The 26,253-nt window shown below is 40.8% G+C and overlaps 2 protein-coding genes across 10 annotated transcripts in view; one reads left to right on the forward strand and one right to left on the reverse strand.

The window, feature by feature from the left end:
* Window positions 1-26,253, forward strand: part of LOC125775787 (uncharacterized) — a 327,611-nt gene that overhangs the window by 293,029 nt on the left and 8,329 nt on the right. The window lies entirely within an intron of this gene.
* Window positions 1-26,253, reverse strand: part of LOC105224205 (uncharacterized) — a 106,672-nt gene that overhangs the window by 37,699 nt on the left and 42,720 nt on the right. For 5 of the 9 annotated variants that reach the window (XM_049446587.1, XM_029549397.2, XM_019989537.3 and 2 more), the window contains exon 2: window positions 18,748-18,774. The exons of the other annotated variants lie outside the window; for them this stretch is intronic. The gene's annotated coding sequence lies outside the window, so the exon portion shown is untranslated. The remainder of the gene's footprint in view (window positions 1-18,747; window positions 18,775-26,253) is intronic. 9 annotated transcript variants of the gene reach the window in all.

The following is a 26,253-nucleotide window of genomic DNA, read 5'->3' on the forward strand; positions in this document are numbered from 1 at the left end:
AAATGAAAATTTCAAAATCCACTAAACGTTTTGTAGACAAATCAGAGACGAAGCGATGGTGAAAACACACTGCAATTAAGTAAGTGACTCATTAAAATCACAAAAAAGAATGATCTACAGTTGCCACACGGACTGCGGCGGCAGACAAAAGACGGCACCGTAAACTTCACGATTGCCACGGCAAAAAAACAGACACATTTCATTCACAACTAAACGAGAAATGTTGTGCCGAAGAATGTGCACAAGTAACTTAAAAACTCATTTAAATCCACACTTTCACCCGAAAAACGGCAAACGGCGGACGGCGAAGCGCTAATGCGTGGTGTGCCGAGTGAAAGAATGTCGAATGCCGACAGCACTTCAAAAACAAAATAAGTAAAAATGAAAAAAAAAAAAAAAAATTATTTGAACGATGTTGAATGTTGAAAAACGTTATCTTCGGCTACAACGAAACTCTTATACCCTTTACAAATACAGAAGGTTCCGGGAATAACTCCGAACTGAACAATTTCTCGGGAGAATGTAGCGTTGCTTTTGACAATAATCGATCGATATCCAGTCAAATAAAAAAATTCCATGCAATGATTCGATCTGCATGGATCAGTCTGTATCGATGTTCCAAAAGTGAGCAGCTTCTTGAGGTGAAAAGGACGTTTGCGTAATTCGAGACCGATATTTCAAAAACTGAGGGAGTAGCTGGCGTTTAGTATAAAGACAAACGGAACAGACGGATGGAGAGATCGACGGAAATGGCGAAATCGAATCGATAATGAGGTCCGATATCGACGTTTCCAAAAACGACTTGAACTTAAGATCGATACTTCAAAAACTGGAGGAGTAGCAGGCATATATAAAAACAGACGGGCAAACGAAAGAGTAGACCGACGGAGAGACAGACAGACATGGTTAAATGACTTTGCTAAAGTGGACCGATATCGACGTTCCCAAAAATGAGCTGAATTTGAGTTCGATATTTCAAAAACTAAGGGAGTCGCTGGCGTATAGTATAAAGACAGACGGGCAAATGACAGAACAGACGGATGGAGAGACCGACGGAAATGGCGAAATTGACACAGATAATACGGTCCGATATCGACGTTTCCAAAAAGGACTTGAACTTGAGATCGATATTTCAAAAACTCTACTCTCTCAGTTTTATTCACACCGAATTACACCGGAAGAGTAGACGGACGGAGAGACAGACGGACATGGCTAAATGACTTTGCTAAAGTGGTCCGACATCGACGTTCCCAAAAATGAGCAGAACTTGAGATCGATAATTCAAAAACTGATGGAGTAGCTGGCGTATAGTATAAAGAGAGACGGGAAAATGGTAGAATAGACATAGAGACTGACGGACATGGCGAAATCGACTCAGCTAAAGTGGTCCCAAAAATGAGATGAACTTGAAATCGCTATTAAAAAACTGAGGGAGTCCTGACAAATGGCCGAATAGACGGATGGAGAGACCGACGGATCATTCTTATATACATTTGGCACTCCAACTTCGTGTCAAACTTAACATACCCCGTTCAGGGTATAAAACCCAAAACGCCAAGCTGTCAACAACAAAACTACGAACAGAATTCTAAAATAGCAAAACAACTGACAAACAATAACAACAAAACATATTTCATTGTTGGTGTTTCATAAGCACGCAGTGGCTCATAGCCCGTCATTGAGGCATTCAACCATCCATCCGTCCATCCATTCAGCTATCTATCGTCATCTATTCAAAAATCAAGCTGCCAAGCAAACATTGACGCCGACAGGCAGGCCGCAGCCAACCCGATCCCAAGCACTCAGCTACTCAGCTGCTCGGATAGCCTGCTTGCTTCTATTGTTGTGTGCAGCGCAGCGTTCAGCCGTCCCAGACAAGTCACACCAAGAGTCGAGTGGCTGCCGCATGAAATCGTATGAGCGCAAGAAATTCGGGCATTGCCAGAACAACATAGATTGTGCGAACGATGACATTTGATGCCAAATTTTCAAGTGGAACAAACACTTCAAATACACTCACCAACAGATACACATGCCTACTTACACACACACACATACAAACATTCGAGTGCAAATAAATGGCAGACGGCACGCACGGACCCACTCATATTAACACATACATACACAGACACACATTTCTATGAACATTATTACTTGTAAAAGCAATAACTGTCCCCAGCAGCCACAGCCACAGCCAACCGAGTAGCCAAATAGCAGACAGACAGCGCACAGGAATCAAACAAACCTAAATGTAAAATGTGAGAACTCAACTTTCATATTTGGACACGCCAGTGCCAGTGCTGGGCGCAAAAAGTTGGTGCTACCGCTGTTGGTTTGCGTGTAGCCAGGCGGTGGCAAAAACAGCGGTGCAGAATGTGCGAAAATAGCCGAAAGACAAGCCAGACAATCTGCAGTTATGAAGATATATTAGAGCAAATAGTCAAAGGGAGCAACAAGATGAAATTGCGGCATTGATGGAATGCCGACATGCCGAAATGCCAGTGCGAAGACTAGATTCGTGCGGTTTTGCCGGGACGCACAGTGTGACAAGTGAGGGAGAGAAATGAAGAAATACAGCACTTAACGGTTGCATGGATATATCGAAGAGTTGAGGTTCTATATACAGATATCTTTGTCTAAAACTTAACTTAACCGATGTGGTTCGTGGTACAGCAACGCTGTGGATAAATATCGATGCCACATTTATTAAAACTACTTTGTCAAATTGAGAAGTCCTTGTATACAAAGACCTTGAGTTTGATCAGTCAGTTTGTATGGCAGCTATATGCCAAAGTAGTCCGATATCGGTGATTCCGATAATTGGGCAACTTCTTGGTGAGAAAAGGACGTGTGCAAAATTTCAGAACGATATCTAAAAAAACTGAACGACTAGTTCGCATATGTACAGAAAGACGGACATGGCTATGTCGACTCAGCTCGTCACCCTAATCATTTACAAAATGGTCTGATGTAAAGTGCGTTCCGAAGACGCATTTGATGTTGTAGAGCAGTCGAAGAAGACCCGAATGAGTTCATCCGTGATATTGCGTAACAATCGGAGTTGTATACATCTACTTTATAGAAGATTTTGCGGAAGGACCGGGCTTACATAGTCCAACTCGTACAAGAATTGAAACTGAATAACGATCTCTCGCGGCGTACTTTCGGTGAATGGGTTCAAAATGAGGTGGGAACCGATACCGACTTTCACAATTTTGTTCACCGATGAAGCTCACTTTTGCTTAAATGGTTTTTGGGGTGATCAAGATACGAACGAGTCCACGAAAAAGACACGATTGAGTTCATCCGCCATCTTGCGTAACATTTGGAGCTGTTTACATCCACTTTATGGTAGGTTTTGCGGGCTTACAAAATCTACCTCGTGTACGAATTGAAGTCGAATGACCATCAATTGCGTCGGATGTTCAGTAAATGGGCCCAAAACGAGATAGCCACCGATCCCGATTTTGACAAGAAAATTTTACCCAGCGATGAAGCTCAATTATATAATATTTGAATGGCCACGTTAATAAACCAAACTGTCGCATTGGGAGTGATGATTATCCACAAGTCATTATTGAGGTGATGTATGGGGGCATCCACAAAAAACAATGTTTGCTCCATATTTTTTCAAAAATGAAGCCGGCCATAGTGTATATCAAAGCTATGGCTATAGAGCCATGATTAATTACACTTTCGTGGTCGACCTTTGGCGCTAAAGACTATACAGCCGACAAAACAGATAATTTATTGAAGGAAACTTTTGGTGGGCGCATTTTCTCAAGTCGGAGACCTGTGGCGTGGCCTCCATGTTCGTGCGATTTAACATCTTTCGACTATTTTTTGTGAGGTTCTATGAATTCGCTTGTCTACGCAGATAAGCCCGGGACGGTTGACACCTTGAAAGAGTTTATTAGCCGTGTTATTGCTGACTTACGGCCCCAATTGCTGCAAACAGTGGTTGAGAATTGCGGCTCTCGACTGGAATTTATACGAACTAACCGCGGAGATCACTTGTCTGAAATAATTTTTAAACCTTATCTTTATAATAAAGCTAAATTCTTGTCCATATTATTAAATTTTATTTCTGGAAGACCACATGTCCAAAAAACACCTTTTATTTCATTTAAGTAAATATGTAACTTGAAGTATAAATATAAATACTTGAACGCCGCTTTCCCAAAACATAAATAATAATTGAGATAAAAATCAATATGTCATTAGAATTAGGCATTTGTGATGTGGCATAAGACATGTGAGTATTTTTATTTGCATACCACCACTGTGCCGGCGACTAACCTAGACGGATGACTGTCGCCCCGACGACTCATGACAGCGTGTGCCGCCGTATGACGCACAGTCAACAAGCAGATACTTACTCGTACATCTTAATAGACAGACGAGAATGCGACCGAAAGGCGGTGAAGATGGAATTCAAAATTTAAGCCGGTTGGAGTCGGTGTCGTCGACGCTGACGACCTCATGACGATTTCAACGGCAGCAATAACGCCAACAAACAGAACGGAAAATGGGAAATTAAAAAATATAAACGCTGCAAGCGCATACAAAAGAGAAAATGCCAACACAATTTGGAATACACAAGCACACACACACACGCGGGCAGCGACACAGACATGCCGAGGCAAATAAAATATTGAAATATTGAAAGTGGACGCGCTCAAAGGAAAGTGAAATGCTGAAAGACAAATACAAATACAAATACAAATAATCGTAGTAGAAATATCAAGTGGGACAGCAAATAACACGGCTAATGGAAAAAGGTTGGGGCATAAATTTAAAAATGACAAACAAAAAAGGAAACAGGAAAATACAAAAACAAACAGAAATGGAAAAGGAAAAATTGAAAAAAAAATTCAAATGAAAAAATATAAATGTAAATGTAAATGGAAATGAGATATTTTGGTATTAGCAATTTTACGGATTTGGTAAAAGATTTTGAATATAAATTAAACACAAACACACTGAGGCAGACAAATATGAAACTGATAAGCGCGGCCTGCGGCGTTTATGGCAATCCGGCTAAAATATTGGTATGAAAATAAAGCGAATGTGTAAACATAATCCCCAAGAATTTTCTCATACAATACAAACATAATAAAGGGTGATTTTTTAAGAGCTTGATAACTTTTAAAAAAAAAAAAACGCATAAAATTTGCAAAATCTCATCGGTTCTTTATTTGAAACGTTAGATTGGTTCATGACATTTACTTTTTGAAGATAATTTCATTTAAATGTTGACCGCGGCTGCGTCTTAGGTGGTCCATTCGGAAAGTCCAATTTTGGGCAACTTTTTCGAGCATTTCGGCCGGAATAGCCCGAATTTCTTCGGAAATGTTGTCTTCCAAAGCTGGAATAGATGCTGGCTTATTTCTGTAGACTTTAGACTTGACGTAGCCCCACAAAAAATAGTCTAAAGGCGTTAAATCGCATGATCTTGGTGGCCAACTTACGGGTCCATTTCTTGAGATGAATTGTTGTCCGAAGTTTTCCCTCAAAATGGCCATAGAATCGCGAGCTGTGTGGCATGTAGCGCCATCTTGTTGAAACCACATGTCAACCAAGTTCAGTTCTTCCATTTTTGGCAACAAAAAGTTTGTTAGCATCGAACGATAGCGATCGCCATTCACCGTAACGTTGCGTCCAACAGCATCTTTGAAAAAATACGGTCCAATGATTCCACCAGCGTACAAACCACACCAAACAGTGCATTTTTCGGGATGCATGGGCAGTTCTTGAACGGCTTCTGGTTGCTCTTCACCCCAAATGCGGCAATTTTGCTTATTTACGTAGCCATTCAACCAGAAATGAGCCTCATCGCTGAACAAAATTTGTCGATAAACACATTTCGAACCGAACACTGATTTTGGTAATAAAATTCAATGATTTGCAAGCGTTGCTCGTTAGTAAGTCTATTCATGATGAAATGTCAAAGCATACTGAGCATCTTTCTCTTTGACACCATGTCTGAAATCCCACGTGATCTGTCAAATACTAATGCATGAAAATCCTAACCTCAAAAAAATCGCCCGTTATTTCATTTCGACTTCTTCCAAACTTCTTTTAAATTTCATTGTTTTGTAATGGAAATTAGACGCACAAGGAGAATTCGTACGAGTATGAGTGTATCTGAATAATACATACATATATGTATAGTATGAACATGCCCTATCTTTTTTCAACGTCCGTAAATTATTTTTCCGTTAATGCTTATTTTTTTATCTCTCGTTTCGGAAGGATTTCGTCTTACTATGTTTTTTTGTTTTTTTGTTTTCAAAAATTATCTAACCTGGTCTAAATAGATTATAAGACCCTTACAAATCGGCAAAGCGTTTTGAGCCTTGCACGACTGATTTCTGCTATGTATAAGGTTCCGACGAAGATAAGGCCATCGAGATGTTGTAACCTGTAACCTGAATCTTGATGTGGAGGAGAAAGTGTCTGGATGTGTCCTCCTCATCACGTACACACCCTTTTGACTTGCGTCTAAAAAGATTTCTAAAAAGAAGTCCTACCCCTTTAAAGTTCAGCCATTACCATCCCCTATCTTTTTTCAACGCCCGTAAATTATATTTATTTTATTGCTTGTTTTTTATCTCCTTTCGGAAGGATTTCGTCTGTAATTTTTTTGTTTTCAAAAAGAATCTACCCTGGTCTTAATAGATCATCAAATCTTTACATATCGACAAAACGCTTTGAGCTTTTCACGACTGATTTCTGTTTTGTCTAAAGGTTCAGACGAAGGTAAGGCCGTCGAGATGTTGTAACCTGAATCTATGGATATGAAATGGAGGAGAAAGTGTCTGGATGTATCCACCTCATCACGTACACACCCTTTTGACTTGCATCTAAAAAGATTTTTAGACATGAAAGGCTATTGGACAATGTCTTGTGACAACCTCTATAACTGCGGCAAGATGAACTTTGTAATGGCAAGTAGTTCAGTAAATCTTCGTTGTACTTTAGGCCTAAATAATATTGACACCATACAGAAATGGGTTATGGACTAGCACTTGGCACGTGCACGCGAGGTTTATTAGTCCAGTGTTAGAAAGGAATATGCCAATAAAGATTCAACTAATTTCCCTTCTGGTGTGAGCTGGACAAAGGTACCTCCTCCGGCTAGCTCAACGGGTTTGTTGTTATCACTGATTCCGCTATAACAGGTCACCCAAATGAGTCTAATGATGAAGTAGTTTAATGCAATTTCAAATGAAGTCAAACACTCCTTGTTGGAGTGAATGCTCACTTCCCTGATATAGGCAGTAACATTTTAGTTGAGAAAATAGAATGCTATAAATTCAATCCTAATACCTAGAATAAAAGTCTTAGACTTATTTTATTAGTTATTTCGAATAACGTATAGTTCAAAAGTCATAAAATAACTGCGACTGGGGTAAGAGCTCCCTACTGGGTTCGTGCATACATTTTGTTGGTAAATTTCGAAAACGCCATGAAAATATTTGATTGAATATACTATTTAATACTGTTTGGATTGGAACCTTTCCTATCCCGTCTAGTTGGTTTTATACCTCACATATTGGGTAGAAAAGGAGATATAAATATGTAATAATAAAATTGAGCGAAAATACCGAATTTTCTAATAGGAATGATATGATATCGTTTCTAAGGGTCGTTTCGGCCATTTTTAATGACATGATTTGTAATTCTTTTTCATTGTATTCAGTAATGTTTACAACTTCATCATGGAAAGATATACGCAAGAACAACGTTTACAAGTTATTCAATTTTATATCAAAATAATCGTTCTCCAATTGGAGCTTATCGTTTGCTTTTGCTATTTTATGGTCGTAATAATCGTCCACTTGTGCTCGCTATTCTTCGAATAGTGGAAAATTTAAAGAGCACATTTTCTTTACATAAAGTTCAAGTGCCAATAAGTCAAAGAACTGGTCGAATTACTGAAAATATTGCTGCCGTTCAAGCAAGTATTGCAGAAGACCGCAGTTTGTCAATTTCAAGACCTTCTCGAGAATTGGAACTGTCTCAAACCACAACCTGGCGGATATTGAGAAAAGATTTGGGCTTGCATCCGTATAAAATTGTTCTCATTCAAGAACTGATGTCTTTGGACCACCGTAAACGTCGTGAATTTGCTTATTTTGTCTTGGAACAACTTGAAAATGATAACGTGTTTTTTGTAAAGAAAATGTTCTTTTCCGATGAGGCTCACTTTCATCTGAGTGGTGCGGTAAATAAACAAAACTGTCGATTCTGGTGCGAGGAGAATCCAAAAATTATCCATGAGCAACCACTACATTCACCCAAATTGCCAGTTTGTTGTGGTTTTTGGTTTGATGGAATCAACGCACTGTACGTCTTTCGTAATTAAGCTGGTGACACCGTTACTTCCAATGGAGCGCGGTATAGAACGATTATAACCAACGTTTTTAGGCCGCAATTGGAAGAAGTTGATCTTTACTATCTGGTTCCAACACTATGTGGGACTACGTGTCACACAGCACGTGCAACAACCGAATTATTGCGAGAAAGGTTCGGAGATTCGATAATTTCAAGAAATTGTGATATCTAATGGCCTCCAAACAGTTGTGATTTAACAGTATTGGACTTCTTCTTGTGGGGTTATTTGAAGTCATTGGTCTTTGGCAATAAATCAGACTCTCTTCAATCATTAGAAGACAACATTGAAAGAGCTTAAACAACTTGATTTAGTGGAAAAGTACTCGAAAATTGGGTTCATCGAATTCATTCCTGCAAAAGAAGTCGTTGAGATCATTTGAATGATATTGAATTCAGAACTTCTACGGGAAAATCTTGTACAATCAAATTTAGGAGGATTAAAAAAGAACTTGAGTGCAACAATAAAAGGTTAACACTAAAATGAGTATTTAGAATTTTCAAGACAACAACAGCTACAACAAGCAAACGAACAATGAAGTTAGATAAAGTTCCGAAAATTTGAAGCAACCAAGGCTTGGTGCTAAGCAAAGGCATTGAGAATAGAAAGAAACGCAGACTGGAAATCAGTGGATGAAACAAACAGAGCATTGAAAACAAGAAAAAATGTTAACTTCAGATGCACTACAGCTAGTATACCCTTCACAAATAAAAAAAGTTTCCATTCAAGAACTTGATTTTGATCAATCAGTTTGTATAATATCTATATACTATAGTGGTCAGATTTCTGCGATATCGACAAATAAGAAGTTTCTTTTGAAGAAAGGAAATTGTGTGATTTTTGGAATCGATATCTCGAGAATTGACGAACTAGTTCGCATACATAGAAACAGACATATCATGCTGATCATTTATCACATCTGTATATATTTTATAGGGTCTTCGAAGTTACCTTCGGGGCGTTACAAACTGAACATGAGTTCAGGGTATAAAAGTACAAAGTAAAAGACATGCGCTTAATGAAATGAACATGTTTCAGGCGCTAAACTACAAAATCGTTGCTATTATTATTACCGATGTTTTGTGTGTGAGTGGTTGTTGGCACCATCATCATTTAGTTGTTGTTGTTGTCATTGTCAGTGGTGCCGCCTAAATTATGTGTGCGTGCTAAAAGATACTTTTGCCTGCAAACAACAAAAGCAAAACTAAAGCGACCCGGCCAAACAAATGCAACTATTAAAGGAACACGGCAAAGTGCCGAGCCAGCGCGAAGGGCACAGCCACAACAGCAAGCGCTATCGGCTAAATGACAGCGCAATGAAATGAAGAAAAAACTGAGTAAAGTAGTAAAGCAGAGAAACAAAACAAAAACACGATTTCATAAAACAGACAGACAGCCAAACCAACAGCCAGCCAGTCGCATAAGGCGAGTACGCGTAGCAACCGAGCACATTGCATTGCCAACACCAAGAGCTCTGTTGATTTTCGGAAAATGTGCTTGTGTTTTTCTTTAACGCGTGCAGTTGTTCATGTTGTGGCTGTTGGTGTTGCAAACATTCGGTAATTCCTAGAGCAAGTGTTTCGGAAGCGTGTCAGGTAGTTAATGGCAATCTCATAGAACCCAATTATTCTTCCTAATGCTGTGCAATGTATGTGATGTGCCAGCTAAATTCATCGCATGAACCCACTAGGGAGCTATTTGAGGGTAGACAGTGTAGGTAGGCAATGTAGGAGCCCAGTTTGTTGTGGTTTTGGAGGGGCAGTTTTCTGTAATGACCTTTCTGTCAGTCTGAGCTTTAGGCTTTCGGAGCAGTATAGTATTTGAAGGCTAAAGCGGCTGCTATGTATTAATAGTAGACTTACTGCTTCTGAGTTCGAGTTCTTTTAAGCAGGTGGAGGAGGCATGGGAACGACTTTAATCTCCATTGGCATCTTGCGTTCTAATACTGTACCCCACATGAATTAACATTTGCTGACGACCCGCTTCTGTGCGCTTGCAAGTTCCTTTTGGCTAGCGTACAACGGAGAAGATCTTCCGAACTACTTGCGCTTAGTAAAGTTTAACTTTCCACAGTCGTAGGATTTCTTACTGGACATTGTCCAATAGTCATTCATATGGTAAGGCTAAAATTCGTATTGGAGTGAATTTGTCACAGTGGTGAGGTGGACATATTCGGACACTCTCTCCACCATTGCCCATCATGACCTCTACAAGACTGAGGTTGAAACATATCGACAGTTTTATCTTCGGTGAACTATTAGACATTGCAGTAACTGATATTAGTTGTATCAACAAATTTGTGATAGGTTCAAAGCGCTTTGTCAATTTGTAAGGGTCTTATGATGTCATCAAGCTACTTCATCATTAGACTCGTTTGAGTGCCCGATCATAGCAGAATTGCTGATAACTGCAAAGCTGGTGAACTAACCAGAGGAGGTACCATTGTCCCGCACAATCACTGGACTAATGGATCTCGCGTGCACTGTGTGACTGCTAGCTCTTTTTGGCCTAGAGTAGAGCGCAGGAGATCTACTGAACTACTTGTTCTAAGCAAAATTGATCTCGCCGCAGTCGTGGAGGTTCGCACTACACATTCTCCGATTGGCATTCATGTAGTAAGACCAAAAAACTTGTACATATCTCAGACTTATAGCGCTTGGTCGATTTGTGAAAATCTTATGATAAATCATATAAGAGGTTTAGGTAGGACTGGCGCTTTAAGCAGTCTAAGTAAAATTCCTGGAATTGTTTGCTGGAGGATGGTCTTCTAACATATCCAGTGTTTTCTATAATTCAGATTTTGATTCCCATAATATAGATATATGAACATATTTTGAAACGAACTCTTTGTCAGTGGTAAAAACAAGGTTCTTAAGATCTTACGGCCACCCCAACTCATTGTCTGGTTGTCGCATTCCTCAGATTTCTTACAATTTGGGAAATCACAAAGTGGTGCAAATTGGAACGACACGTACATATCTACACCAAACACGCAAGGTAGATAACAACAACAACAAATTGAAATGAAAGGTGTATATGAAATAAGCTGGGGAAACATGTTGTCCAAAAACAAATATAACAACAACAGCAAGCACCGAATGCCATCATCATCATCATCGTCAGCGGCTGCACTAATGATGCTACGGCCCATGAGGGATGAGCGCGCAGATACATTGCAACAACATAAATGCTGGCTGGCAATAAATGAGACGACAATAAGAGCAACAAAAACGCAAACAGATGAAACAACAACAACAACTCATATACACCAACGTTAGAAAAACACGAACATCGAGCAGAAAGAGGAACGACCCTCCAGCAATGAGTTGTTGGCAGAGACGCTGTGGATGAAAGGTACTGAGGAAGGTCGTAGCCTGCTACGGCCGTTTGAAAGCAAAGCCGTTAGAAAGGCAAATATAACTACAAATATATGTATATAATATTTATATACATGTATGTATGTATGTATGTGCCAGGTATGCATATGAAAGAGCGCATGAACAAACACGCACTGCGAGCAAATTGTTGGATTTTTTTCCGCTTCTCAGTCCACCTTTTGTGGCCTTTTAACTGTTTCATTGTTGTAACTCATGCGGCAACGCTTCCTCTGCCCCCTCCTTTCATGCAATCGTTTTTACGTGCGTTGGTGTTGTTGTTGTTGTTGTTGCGTGCCGACTTGTGCGTGCCAAGTGTGAATGTTATTAATTCTTTTTTAAGCCTTAGCAATTTCTTGCCGTGTGTGTTCTCTGTTGCACGTGTTTATTTGGCCGTGCGTGTGTGTGTATGTGTTTATGTGTGCGTTGGAATGTGTTAAAGCACTGTAACTTGCAACAGATGCAACAAAATGTGTGACAATATGTAAATGAGGCGTTGCAAGTGCAACAGCAGCGGCAAAGGCGGCGTTAGCGGCAACCAAAATCGACACCCCTGTTCGTGGCGGCACAGCAGAGCTCATGTCAAATTCAGAATGGGTGATTTAAATTCAAAAGCGAGCAAAAAATGCACGACGAAATGCAGAGATCTCAATTTGAAGTGCGTTCTTTTCGATTGAGGAAAAAACAAATTAAAAGGATTTTTTTTTTCAGTCGAATGCAAATTCTTCGAAAACTTAACACAATTTCTATTTTTAATTTGGATTTGGTTTTCTGATCGGTGTTCATTCATCGGAATTCGAAAACATGTTTTTCTCGGTGTGAATAAGATTACTTTTAACGACAACTTTTATATTTTTGAAAGCTATAAAAATATAATTTTGGCTTTATACCTCTATAAATAAGTTTGGTACTGAAATTTAAGGTGTTAGGGACAGCTAGTATCTTCAAAACAGCAATTTTTGTTTTTGCATTTTCTTAAAGTATAATATTTCGGAAAGACCCTTTGAAGATTTAAAATAAATTCGTCAAATACTTTTCTAGTTATTCGGTAATTTCCATTCCCGTCCTACTGTATGGTGCAGAGGCATAGACGATAACAATATCTGATGAGTCGACGTTACGAGATTTCTAGAGAAAGGTTCTGGGGAAGTTTATAGTCCTTTGCGCATTGGCAACGGGAATATCACATTCGATAAAACGATGAGTATTACGAGATACACGACGCCATTCACATAGCAGATACGCTGGTCTTGTCGTCTGAATGGATGAAAGCACTCCAGCGCTGAGAGTATTCGACGCAGTATCCGCCGGGAGGAAGACCTCAACTTCGTTGGAGAGATCTGGTAAAGAAGGACCTGGTTACACTTGGCATCTCGAATTGGCGCTAAATTGCGAAAAGATGAAATAATTGGCTGTTGTTAATTCGGCTATAAACACGTAGCGGTGTCTACGGCAGTAATGAAGTTATTCGATAATTCGCGAAAGGTTCTCGGACGCACCGAACCCTGTCGGGCAAAACCTTAAATGTGTTTACTAAACTGGTGACCATTGTAGCTTGAAACACGCTCGGTAGATTGCAATGAAATTTATTATAAAAAAACACGAAAAGCTGGTGCCGGAACGAAAGAGTTTTTTAAATTTTGTTTTTATAAACATTTAACTGTAAAGTTAGGTTAGATTGTTGCTTCGGAGATCACACTAGGACGACTATAAGCTGTGCTTTGTGAAGCCATACAAATAACACTCCTGTATTCAATAATATAAGTCAGCAAAGCACTTAATGGCCAATACAAGTTTTTCAAGCCGTTTAATTTTTATTCCCAGTTTAGTGGGATGTCGGAAAGTATGAGCTCCCAAACGTTTAAGTACTCATCTCGCAAACGCAGGAACAAAGCTCGTCTTCTGCCATACAATTTCATCAGCTGGCGTCCGGAAAGATTCTCAACTTAAAGTTAGAGGGAGAGGATAGCCTTACTGAGTGCAAAGAGTTCACTGGATCTATTACGATCGATTTGGGGCCAAATTAATCTTGCGACAGCGCATGAATCGATGGTTGCCCAGTATCCCGTTCCAATTCTACCTATAGCGGGGCTAGGTTGCCATTCCTGGTTTGGATTCTGCTGTAGACTGGCTCCCATACTAATCTTAGTTCCAAGTGACTCGATGCCATTGACAGCGAGATTATGCACTCCCTAACGAACCCTGAATGCACGATTAGTGAGCTCTAACGGCATCTACCCATCCATATCTCTCTTGCAGGTATGTGGGCGGAGAAAAAGCCGTCCGAGTTTAGTTTGGCGACTTAACGATCAAAAAGATACGTTATAAAGTCAAAGCGTGTGAGGTTTTTCGAATGTTCAGACACATGCTCATTTAGAAACCCAGATTAACTGAGTTTCCCTTCCCCTATATAACATATGGTCACAAAGGTCCAGCACCCTGAACAATTCCAGAAGCTTGCTAGGAGCGATGGAGGTGATGTGATACCTGATCCAAGACCTCTGTAGTTTCCGTTTCCATGTCGCAAAATCGACAGTTTGCACATGAAGCTATGCTTATGTTCCACCAGTCTTACTTGAGCCTTCTGAAGGTAAGTCGAGCGATGAAATTATGAACCAAAGAAACGAGCTACCAGGGTGCAAAACTGCAAAAGTGCTATGCTAAACGGTAGATTGGAAGCATACAAAATTTTTATTGGCACTCGATAGAAGAGAATGTAGGAACATGATGGGAATACTAACTGGTCACTATCTGGTGGCGACACACGCCCGCAAGATGGGGCTGACAGATTAAGAAGACTGCTCGAAATGCTTAGAGCCAGGCTAATGCCAGGGAAACAATGGAGTATCTCTTGTGCACTTGTTCCACATTGGCAAAAATAGGCTGTAGGCATCTAGGCTCCCCACAGTATGATACACTGTAGGAGGTATCGACAGTGAAGCCACAGAGTCTGGTAAAATTCGAGTCAAGTGCAGGCATCGTAAACGATGACTACTCCGCTCGGTCAACTTCATCTGGTATCGCGTAAATGGTCTATGCGTAACTTACTTAATAAATGATCTAAGGTAGTCATCAGGAAAATCGGTAAAAAAAAATTTTGATTTTTGACAAAAATCACGGCTTCCCAAACAATTCTAACAAATGCGCTCATATCTCCAAAACTAGTTGCTTAAATTTTCGGAAAATATTTCGAAGGATATGTACATTCAAGATTAAGCAAGAAAATGTTGCCATTTTTAGCAAACTGGCCATTAAAAGATCATGCGCTTTTCGGAGGAAACATTTGTAACTACGCAGCTTGTAGAAGAATATTGGCGGTGAGTTCAATTTACAGCTCAAGTACATACATAGCCGTATGAACAACTAGCTATGCTAGTATACGATTTTTTCCATTTCTATGCGATGGCGAAGGCCCAAGGCGTTACTTTTGTGCGGCAAAACTGTACGTGTGTCCGTAGTATAACGGGATGTGAGAGTTTGCCAGTTGTGAGGGAACCGCAGCGAATTGTGCTTTGTAAATGCTCAACTCAATCATTGTGTGGCTTGTAAAATGACGACCCTGAGGTGAGTTAAGAGGTATTGGCGTTGTCGACGGCAATTAAGGAAGTTATTAATTTCGTCACATTTCATGGCATTAGTACTGTTAGACAGTCGGTGTTATTGCTTGTAGTCCTATGCACACTTTGTATACAGTTATTTGCACAACTCACGACAGCCAGTGCCAAATGGTGGAAGTGCAAGGCTGAAATAGCGCGAGGAAAGTATTATGTGGTAAGTAAATAAAATATGTAGGGTTGCAAGTGAGATTTCTTGGCGCTTCTTCTTCGAATGTTTGGTGAATGTTCATGCCCAGTGCTGCTGAACTTCCTCGATTATATGCGGTTATATTTCATTTTAGTTGAGCTGTTATTATTTTATTGTTTGCTTGTAATTATTAATATTTGCCACGTTTTTGGTTACTCCTCCAGCGGGACAGTCGATTATACAATAATTATTATGCATTCTTTATAACGCTATGGTAAAACCAAGAATAAATGCAAAGCATGAAAAACAATAAACAGTTACAGTGAAGAAAATTCTCCAGAATGTGTGTGTGCAAAAAAGATGACAAGAAGAGCGATAGCAAAAAGAGGTTCGAAAGGTCCTTAAAACTTTGATGTTCGACTTTTTACTTTGCCCAGTTGACTTGCTGACATCTAAACGTCCATCAGTCCAGCTAATCCCCTTACCACCCAGATCCCTAATGTCCGAGTACATCGGGCATTCTGCAATTATATGGACCTCGACAACTATCCCCGTCCCACTAAAACAGCCAGACTTATCAGATAGGTGCCTCTGATGTAAAAGTGCATGCAGAGACCCATGTCCCGTAAGCAGAAAATATAGACTCAGACAAAATCTGAAGTCTGAAATCCAATGTCCCGAATGTACCCATAAGACACTCGGGCGTCAGGACTGTTGTCCCAACGGTCTTGCCGCCTACATCTGACCCTATCCTGTAGAAGCCTCCCGCTCCCTCTAGTTATTCCTCCCTCTCCATATCAGCATCAAAATCCAGTCATCCCACAACAATGAAACAACTAAAGCCCCTTCTTAACCTGTATGCGACAGCACGTTGTATCACAATCAGGATAAGAGGTTGAGACGGTGCGACATACAGGCAAACAGGCAAGCATCATACAACGTTGTATTGAGAGGATCTTTCGGGCAACTAAGCCTGTCGTGGCTGCTTCCCACCATACAACGGCTCCATAAGTGGCACAGGTCACAAACAAACCTAGATATATGATGCGAATAACACGGCGTCTGAGGTCGCAATCACTTCGCAAAATGCGTCGTATTTTGTCTATGGTTGTCTGAAGTCGCTCCTTCACATTCGCCAAGTATGGACCGTTCCCAGCATAGTCAAATCTACGTAAGCAGAATCGACCCGTATTTTCATCCGGCCAAGGACTGTCAACTCGGCAGTATTCCTGTTTGTTTTCTGCCGCTAAAACATAACAACAAAATAGATGATGCTAAAATCTGTATTTGGTGGGATCAGCAGGACGTGCTGTGTTACGGCTTTCTAAAACGGAGTAAATCCATTAATGGAGTACCTATCGACAATAGCTAATCAAATTAAGGAGGGAACTTCGCCGAAAAACACCCGGAAAGCGCGACTAGACAAGAGGAAAATATTTTCTGTCATGGCAACTCTCAGCCTCATGTTGCAAGACGTATTTGGAAAAGAGGCTGGGAAGTTTTGCCTCACCCGTCTTATAGCCAAAACGCAAGATGAAGCGATCTTCTTGGAGTGGTGCACTTCCTTCCTACGATCTATGGGCGAGCAGCTCTTGGTTTCTTTATCAACTTAATGCACCCTGCCATACAGATTTGATTCTGCGCGACTTTTTCGCCAAAAACTCGACTCATGACGTTCCGCAATCACCACATTCGCCTGGTTTGGTTCCGTGTGACTTCTCAGAAAACTCAAAAGGCCAATTTAGGGAGACGATTAAGGATATAAAAAGACGAAACGAAGAATGTCTCGAACGCTCTACTGGAAAAATGTTATTCCGACTATTTGGAGAACTGGAAAAAGTCTTGGCAAAAGTGCGTTTCATCGGATGGCGATTACTTTGAAGGAAATGAAATTGATTTGAAAGAATAAATAAAGAATTTACATTTCATATACCTTACTTTGCAAGATCTCGCCGAGCTTATTGCCTAACAAATTGGTCTCTTCAATTTTACCGCACTCATGCGTAGATAATTTTCGTATCCCCACCAACAGCTAAACCGGCAAATCTTATGGTAAATACTTGCTGTAATGACGCCGCGGCATGCAGCATAACTACGTATTTTGTCAGCTTCATCAACAAAACATAAATAAAAGCAATAATAACAACAATGCTAAGGCATACCAAAAGCAAGAATAGCAAGCTAGGGTTGGAGGAGTGGGCAAGGCAAGAAATAACAAATGCTGGTAAGTAAACGACACCAGGCATGCAATGGGAATTACACACCTCAGAAGCGACGGTGGTGAGCTTAGCGCAACCAAGGCGCATTTCGCATCTACTGAAGCCACGTATTGTTTGCTTAGTTGGGAATGTGCGCAGGCAGTAAGCACGGCCGTGGCGACTCCAAGTGGACTGCATGCACCGCGGAGTACGCGTGTATCTAAGTGGATTTAAAAGTATCTACATACTTATGTATATATTTGCAATAGTCGAAAGGCGCGTGCAAACCGGGGACAAGTCGAGGCGAGTGCAAGAAATGGTGGCAAGACCGCAGCTACCTCTCGGCGAGTGAGTCAACTGCAGCAGCAACTGCAATGGCAGCAAAGTAAAAAACAAAATAAAACTTGCCATGCAGCTCTGTGTGGCACAAAGAAACGTCCTCTGCTGTTGCCTTGCTCTGGTGCTGCCCCGTACGTGGCGCTGAGGTGTGTTGCAAGCGGTTCTTCAAGTGGTTTGCATGAGATTCTGAGTTGCTACCACTCGTGCGTATGTTGTTGTTGTTATTATTTGTTGCAAAACGACACATATTCGTGTGTACGGTGAGCGTGTGTCTTCTTCGTTGATTTGTTGCTGTTTTGCTACCACTGGCACTTTAGCTGTTCGCATAAATAGCGCATTTATTCGCCAGCGTTGAGCTGTAATGTTGTCATAAACTAGTTTTCACACATTTCACACACACACACACATACTCACATTCATTGCGGCTCTGCACTCTCTGTCTCCTACGCTCGCTTCCTTTCGCTCTTGCTTTCTTGAGTTCGTGTAGTAAACCCACTAACACACACACACATGCACACAGAGATTCACATTTCCACAGCCGGTCTTTCTCAGCCTTAGTTAGCTGTGCTCCACTTTAAGACCACTTTTCGCTGCCGCTGCTGCCCGAGACCCCGCAAATATTTGCTCTTAGCGCTACACTCACTCACTCACTCTTTTTCAGGATATAAAACATAAATAAATTTCAGCTACGTACCGTTAAAAAGTAATGCCACGAAATTGCCTGCAAAGATAAAAGAAAAGATGAGGGTACATTAAAATATTTAAGCAAAGAAATGTGAAGAGCTCTGCAGTTTAAAGCTACCACAAAAACACTACCGAAAATTAAACGAAAATTGCCACATTAAAAAACCTATAATATTTGTTGTTGTCCGTTAATGCCGGCGCACTTCTGCTTAAATAACATTCGACACAAATTTGTGAAAGCAAAAGATATAAAAAAGAGAAAAATTATGACTTTGGTTGCACCGCAGCCTGATACCCTCCGCAGGTGCAAGTCTTCTCACAAGAACTTGATTTTGGCTTGAACTTGAGTATAGCAGCTATATAACTGATATAGCGGTCCGATCTCAAAAACTTACTCGGATATTATAGTGTTGCCTTGGACTATACTCCATTCAAAATTTCGTAAAGATAGCTCGTCAAATAAAAAACTTCTCTATACAAGAACATGTACTTGATAGTTCAGTTTGTATGACAGCTAGTTATATATATGCTTTAGTGGTCCGATATCGACGGTTCCGACAAATGAGCAGCCTCAAGAGAAGAAAAGGACGTGTGCAGAACTTAAGAGCCATATCTCAAGAACTGTGGAACTAGTTCATAACACAGACATGATTAAATCGAGTCAGCTCGCCCAGCTGATCATTTATACGAACATATAAAATTTCACAGGGACTCAAACGTTTCCTTCTTCTTCTTCTTTACTGGCGTAGGCACCACTTACGCGGTTATTCGCCGAGTTAACTACAGCGCGCCAAACGTTTTTTATTTTTGCTTTTTGGCGCCAATTCGACATACCAAGTGCAGTCAGGTCTTCTCTACCGGATCTCTCCAACGTAGTGGAGGTCTTCCTCTTCTTCTCATTCCACTGGCGTTTACTGACTCAAAAACTTTCAAAGCTGGAGTGTTCTGGTCCATCCGGACCAGTCAATGTCGCCGCATCATCGGCTGCGGTACTCGCTGTTACCAACGTGTAAAGGGCCATAAATCTTCGGCAAAAACTTTTCTATCGAACACTTCTAAGGCCAACTCATATGATGATGTCGTTGGCGGGACTTGTAGAGTTTGTTCTTTGTTCGTCGGGTTTATTTTTCGAGTGCCTACTCAGTCCAATGTAACACCAGTTGGAAAGAGTGATTGTGCGTTGGATTTCAAAGCTGGTGTTACAAGTTTCGTTCAGGGTGTAATAATGCCTACATAGCAATTTGGTATGTTCGTATGTCTGGTCTTACAAAAGTGAGTGAAACCTGAAAATGAAGTCTAAGTGCATGTGTGTTAGTGAATAGAACGGACCTCACGCGACGCAAAATTTTCGCAGTTTTAACAGATACCACTGTTAACAGTACATAACTATAATTAATTTTTGGATTTTTTTTTTAATTTGAAATCTGCAACTATTTTTTGTGTCAAGTCATTACTATGTACAGCAGTTTCGGAGCTAGCGATGTGAAAACAGGGTCGAAAGACACCCTATACTATGTCAAGCTGAAAAGACCGCAGAAGGAGAATCCTCCAGTAGAGCTTGTGGTGTACGTCCGTAGCAGTGAAGATGGGGCCATCTGCCACGATGAATGGAATGACTCCGGATTACCGCCCTTAGGTGCGAGAGCACCGGATGGCTCCACGGTTCGCTTTTTATAAATTGGCGACAGCCTGGGGGAAGTATGGAAGGGAGCAAGAATCGAGACGGTAGCCAAAACGGATCTTCTACTGCGTTCTCAAGCTAGTGTCTGGCTTCCAGCCGAGCCCTCCACCCATGAAAATCGAGATTTTGAGTTACTGCAAATCTTCTACTCACCCTCGACTAGAGGGTTATTAGGCAGGAGAGCTTAAAGGAGCCATATCGCCAAGCGGTGATATTCCTAAACATACATGGAATCTCTCGCTCCTTTCATCGACGCACAGGGGACCATAAGCAATTGGCAGCGCGGATAACCCTCCACCTCTAGTTGTGTGGTAACGAAGTAGATGCTATTTATTATTGAGAGGATAAAGCCATTAAACCACTGTATTTTACCTTTTTCAACGTCAATCAGTAACCTCAAAATAACAGTTTATGTGCCTTAATTACGATCAGCGCCATTATAAGTTCCTCAAATCGCGAGCTGTCAGTTCATAAGGAAAAGGCAGAGAAATATTATTGGTTACATACAAGATGATTGAATGACGGTTTAAATTACGCAGAACCCATCTCGCCACTTCTTTTATGAGGCAAACGAAAAGGCTTCAAATATTCTAGAACACCGGGTTTCGGATTATCAAAATATGTCTTACAAGAGCGTCGACGCATGACCACAAACAGCTTTTGTTTTAATGTTTTCGTATTATAGAAAACAGCCTTGTTGAAGCAACGTTTTCTATGTATGTACATCTAGAGATCATGCCGGAGAGACTTCAAGTGGACTACATTTCAACAGAATATAGCCATTCACAGAGGCACTGTTATAACCATCTTCGACTATTTTCCGAGAATGGCATTCTGTGGCACCGATTGCAGGAGATTGCAGAGGAGACTGAGTTGTCTCGAAAGATCAGAGTGATACTTAAACAATCTGTAATGGTATTTCCGATTTTATTGGAAATAAAAATCCATAGAAATGTATGTATATAAAGGGTGATTTTTTAAGAGCTTGATAACTTTTTAAAAAAAAAAACGCATAAAATTTGCAAAATCTCATCGGTTCTTTATTTGAAACGTTAGATTGGTTCATGACATTTACTTTTTGAAGATAATTTCATTTAAATGTTGACCGCGGCTGCGTCTTAGGTGGTCCATTCGGAAAGTCCAATTTTGGGCAACTTTTTCGAGCATTTCGGCCGGAATAGCCCGAATTTCTTCGGAAATGTTGTTTTCCAAAGCTGGAATAGTTGCTGGCTTATTTCTGTAGACTTTAGACTTGACGTAGCCCCACAAAAAATAGTCTAAAGGCGTTAAATCGCATGATCTTGGTGGCCAACTTACGGGTCCATTTCTTGAGATGAATTGTTGTCCGAAGTTTTCCCTCAAAATGGCCATAGAATCGCGAGCTGTGTGGCATGTAGCGCCATCTTGTTGAAACCACATGTCAACCAAGTTCAGTTCTTCCATTTTTGGCAACAAAAAGTTTGTTAGCATCGAACGATAGCGATCGCCATTCACCGTAACGTTGCGTCCAACAGCATCTTTGAAAAAATACGGTCCAATGATTCCACCAGCGTACAAACCACACCAAACAGTGCATTTTTCGGGATGCATGGGCAGTTCTTGAACGGCTTCTGGTTGCTCTTCACCCCAAATGCGGCAATTTTGCTTATTTACGTAGCCATTCAACCAGAAATGAGCCTCATCGCTGAACAAAATTTGTCCGAAAAAAAAAAAAAAACCGAACACTGATTTTGGTAATAAAATTCAATGATTTGCAAGCGTTGCTCGTTAGTAAGTCTATTCATGATGAAATGTCAAAGCATACTGAGCATCTTTCTCTTTGACACCATGTCTGAAATCCCACGTGATCTGTCAAATACTAATGCATGAAAATCCTAACCTCAAAAAAATCACCCGTTACTTCTAAAGCAACAATATCTGAATATTTTCGTTATGAAAGCTTTCCGTTCTCCAGGTCTAAGACTCGAACTACAGCAAACATTCAGCCGCAAATGCAAAAGATAAGGTGAACTATAATATGATAATTCGAATCGGTCAACGAAATAAAGACAATACAAGCAAAATAAAAGAAGACGATACGTTTTTGACTAAATGACTAACCGCAAACGCTTTGAGAACCGAGCGACAAACGAAAGCTTGGAAGCATAGCAACCGCTACACATCGGTAGATACTTCTGTCTACATATATATCGCTCATTTGCTGCAAGACCGGCATAAGTCAAAAAAATCGATTCTCCAGAAAACGCGTTTAAAGTTTTCAATTGACTACAAGCTTACACGGTGACTCCAACCTTACACCTCTTCTCAAGCGGAGCATATAAGAGGTATTCATATGAATTTTTCACTCAACATGAAGTATGATATAGCGAACAATTCTGCAGCATTAACTCAAAAATCACGTTTTTTGATTTATGCCGGTCTTGCAGCAAATGAGCGATATGTACATACAGTGACAATCTTAATACTATGAACCGTAAGTAATTTAAAGCACTTAATGAAGATTTGGAAATATGGAGGAGAATAAAGTGGTAATATGGTAGAAGAGGTTGCGGTAGATGTAAGAGCACCCACCGAAAATTAGGAGTAAATGCGTTACGTTAAATATTCTTCGTCACCAAAAGGGAGGTCTCTCATCCGAGGCTGTTTTCTTCTTTTCATTGGGGGTAGTTTTTTGTGGCGGATCCCAAACCCAGCGTACAACCTGGGCGAGGGATGCTTCGCCTTTCCACTTCAAACGAATGTATGTTTTTTGGCTACCCAGAAGATACTTGGTCTAAAGTCGGAAGACATAAGCTGCTTCAGCCATATGTAAAAGAAACGCTTTTAGCCACTCCCAAGTGAAATTCAACACATGGCTCCATCCTACCTCCTGGACATGGTTCCATCCTCCCTTAGTTTTATAAGTCTATTTCAATATATCTCATAAACGAAGCCACGCTAATAGGTACTACTGTCATCAAAAAATAAGGTGAGGTTATTATGGTGTAGTGCTGCACTATGAAGCCCTCGCCAGACCAAACTGTCAACCAGGAATACTATTTGAGCGTTATGCTTCGTTGGCTTCCAGCAATTCCTCTGAAACGTTTGGAATTATGTGCGAACAACTCTTCGTTTCTTCATCAAGATAATTCACCATGTCATAAAGCAAAGGTTCTTCGCGACTTTTTTCCCAAAAACGCAACACATATCGTTTCGCCACCTGATTTGGCTCCGTGTTTCTGACTTTTGGCTATTCAGCGAACTCTAAAGAGCAATGCAGGCGCCGTTTTGACTTGATTGGGAATATAAAACCCGAATTGAAGAAGGTCTTGAATGCTATGCTGGAACAAAGACTAAAACGTTTTGTTTGAAATATTTCGGAAATTTTATTTGTTCTTCCCTTTCTGCTATTCTATGAATATGGCCGCAACTGTACAGACAGTAAAAGATTAAGAAACATCCAGGCTCTGGCTGTTGATACGACCAAACAACTAGTATGATTCGTTACCCGATTACGAGACGATGAAGTATAAATAAAGAAAATAAAAACATATGAACATTCCGAAAGGTAATCAGAAAGTCAAGAGCCAACAACAGCAAAGATAACTGGCGGGAGCAACAGAAAGAAAAGAAGCAACATAAATATAGATAGCTGTATGTATGTATGTATGTCTGCATACAAGACCAACAAGTCACCTACTTGCAGAGATCGAGTCCGGCTATACACCAGCAAGCTAGTGAGTTGTACCACACTGGTGAGTTCCACACTGCACCATTGGGAATTGCGGCTGAAGCCGCGCTCTAAGCAAAAGCACATTTGTGGTAGTTCTGTTGCTAGCCAAAGCGAAAACCGAAGCCAAAACGCTCACAACTCTCTGCACTCTAAGCAATCGCTGATCAGATCAGCCGGCCGCAGCAGCAAGTAAACTCGATTGACGGGGCTATTAACGTCCAACGTACATATGAAACAAGATATTTTTTCCGAACGGAGCTTTGCTGAAGCCACCGCATTGCCTTCAACGCCAAGCAGTCAGCCAGCTCGTGCAACTTTCTGCATTTGCGCTTGCACGCTGTCCACACACAGGCAGGCACTCCTCCAATGAGGCGGACCCTTTAAGAAGACAATCAAATGAATGACGGCAGTCGCAGTGCAAGCGGAGGCAGGGTGGTCGGCACTATTCGGGTCATATTTAGTGCTGCAGCGGCGAGGCGAGCTTAAATGCAAGAAGAGGCACTCAAAGCCCGAGGCGGCGGCGACGAACGACACATGCTTTTACCGGCCATATAGCATTTCGGCATTCTTACGTGTGAGTAATGTGTGGTTAATGTCTGTTCACGGCTCCAGGTGATCGCAGCGCGGACACATACTCAGCACTACACACACACACACTCAGCGGCGGAGTGTACGGCAAAAAAGGGTGGCCAGGTGCGAAGAAAATTGTTTGGGGTACAACAGCACGTTGATTTGCCGAGTGTGTGTTTGCCCGCTTGCGGCGTTGTGGTGCTTGTAGTTCATTTAAGTGACTGCTATTTACGTGGGTACAGCGTTTTACTTAAAGTGTTTCCACTAAGTATACGTACGGCGATTGTACGAGCGTAAGCATACGCGCTCGCATAAATATACAGCATGCAATTTAATATGCCGCTACATACATTCACGCTCACATGCAAGTCGCCTGTTAGTTGGTATGTAATTAAGTGGCGGTGAGCGCTCGTGAGGCCGAAACTCGAAGCAGCACCAGAAGAAGTTATCAGCGTGTGTGAGTGTGTGGCAAGCATGTGGAGTGCGCGGCAATGTCAAGAGAAATAATTAACGTTTTAATTACATTTTATAGTCGAACGTCTGTCAGGCGTAATTATTATTTGTATCACACTTTAGAAAATGCTCAGAATGGCGCAGCTACTGCGGGCAGCAGCCGCAGCAGTTTAGCGGTGATTCCTCAAAGCCCTCAGCATACAAAATATGTATGTGGTATGTATGGCTGTTGGGGCGCCCCGACTACGGGCACTAAACATTATTGCATACTCGACTGAACGCTTATTTTACGAGCGGTGGCAGTGCGCAAATTATGTCAGCGAGTGAAGCGCAAATTAAGTGCTCATTTACATGTCATGTTCCACAAAAATATAAAAAGACAGGAACTATTTGTTCATCAGGCATCATTAAGTTGAAGAAAACATATACCCCATATGCTCACATAAGTAATGATTTAATTAGCTACTACTTAAAAATTCTCTTTAATTTGATTTACTATTTCTCTTTGATATTTCAAAGCTTTAGAGGAGAGTAGATGATTTTTGAAGTCAAAAAAATTATAATAGGATGAAAGCCATTGGAAACGAAAGATAAAACAGCAAAAATCAAAGGAAAACCTAATTGACGAGCAATCTGATGTCGAGAAGAGGAAAAAGAGGGGCATGATTGAAGTTTTAAGGGTTAAAAACGGCTTATATCAATTCCCTGTAAAACTATGAGTCTTATATAAACAAAGTGGGATCCATTTAGAGGTTCCTTACTTTTTTAAAGAAAAAAATACTGAAATTTCAAAATTAATGGTGAATGTTTATTATCATTCGAAAGATATTCTTTGGCATTTTTTTCGAAGATTATCTTTTATCGAAGTGTCCTCTCAATAAATCCATTGATTAATGCGATGTGGGGAAAGCGGCCCCGTCCTGTTGAAACCAAATGTCGCCGAGATCACGAGCTTCAATTTCAGTCATCACATAGTCGGTTATCATGGCGCGATAACGGTCGCTATTGACGGTTATATTCTCATTCCTTCAACCCACAAGTCACACCAAACCGTTGTTGTATGAAATGGCAGCATTTGAATCTTTTCAGATTGCTCCTCG

The sequence above is a fragment of the Bactrocera dorsalis genome, chromosome 1 (assembly GCF_023373825.1).
Source record: "Bactrocera dorsalis isolate Fly_Bdor chromosome 1, ASM2337382v1, whole genome shotgun sequence".
NCBI lineage: Eukaryota > Metazoa > Arthropoda > Insecta > Diptera > Tephritidae > Bactrocera > Bactrocera dorsalis.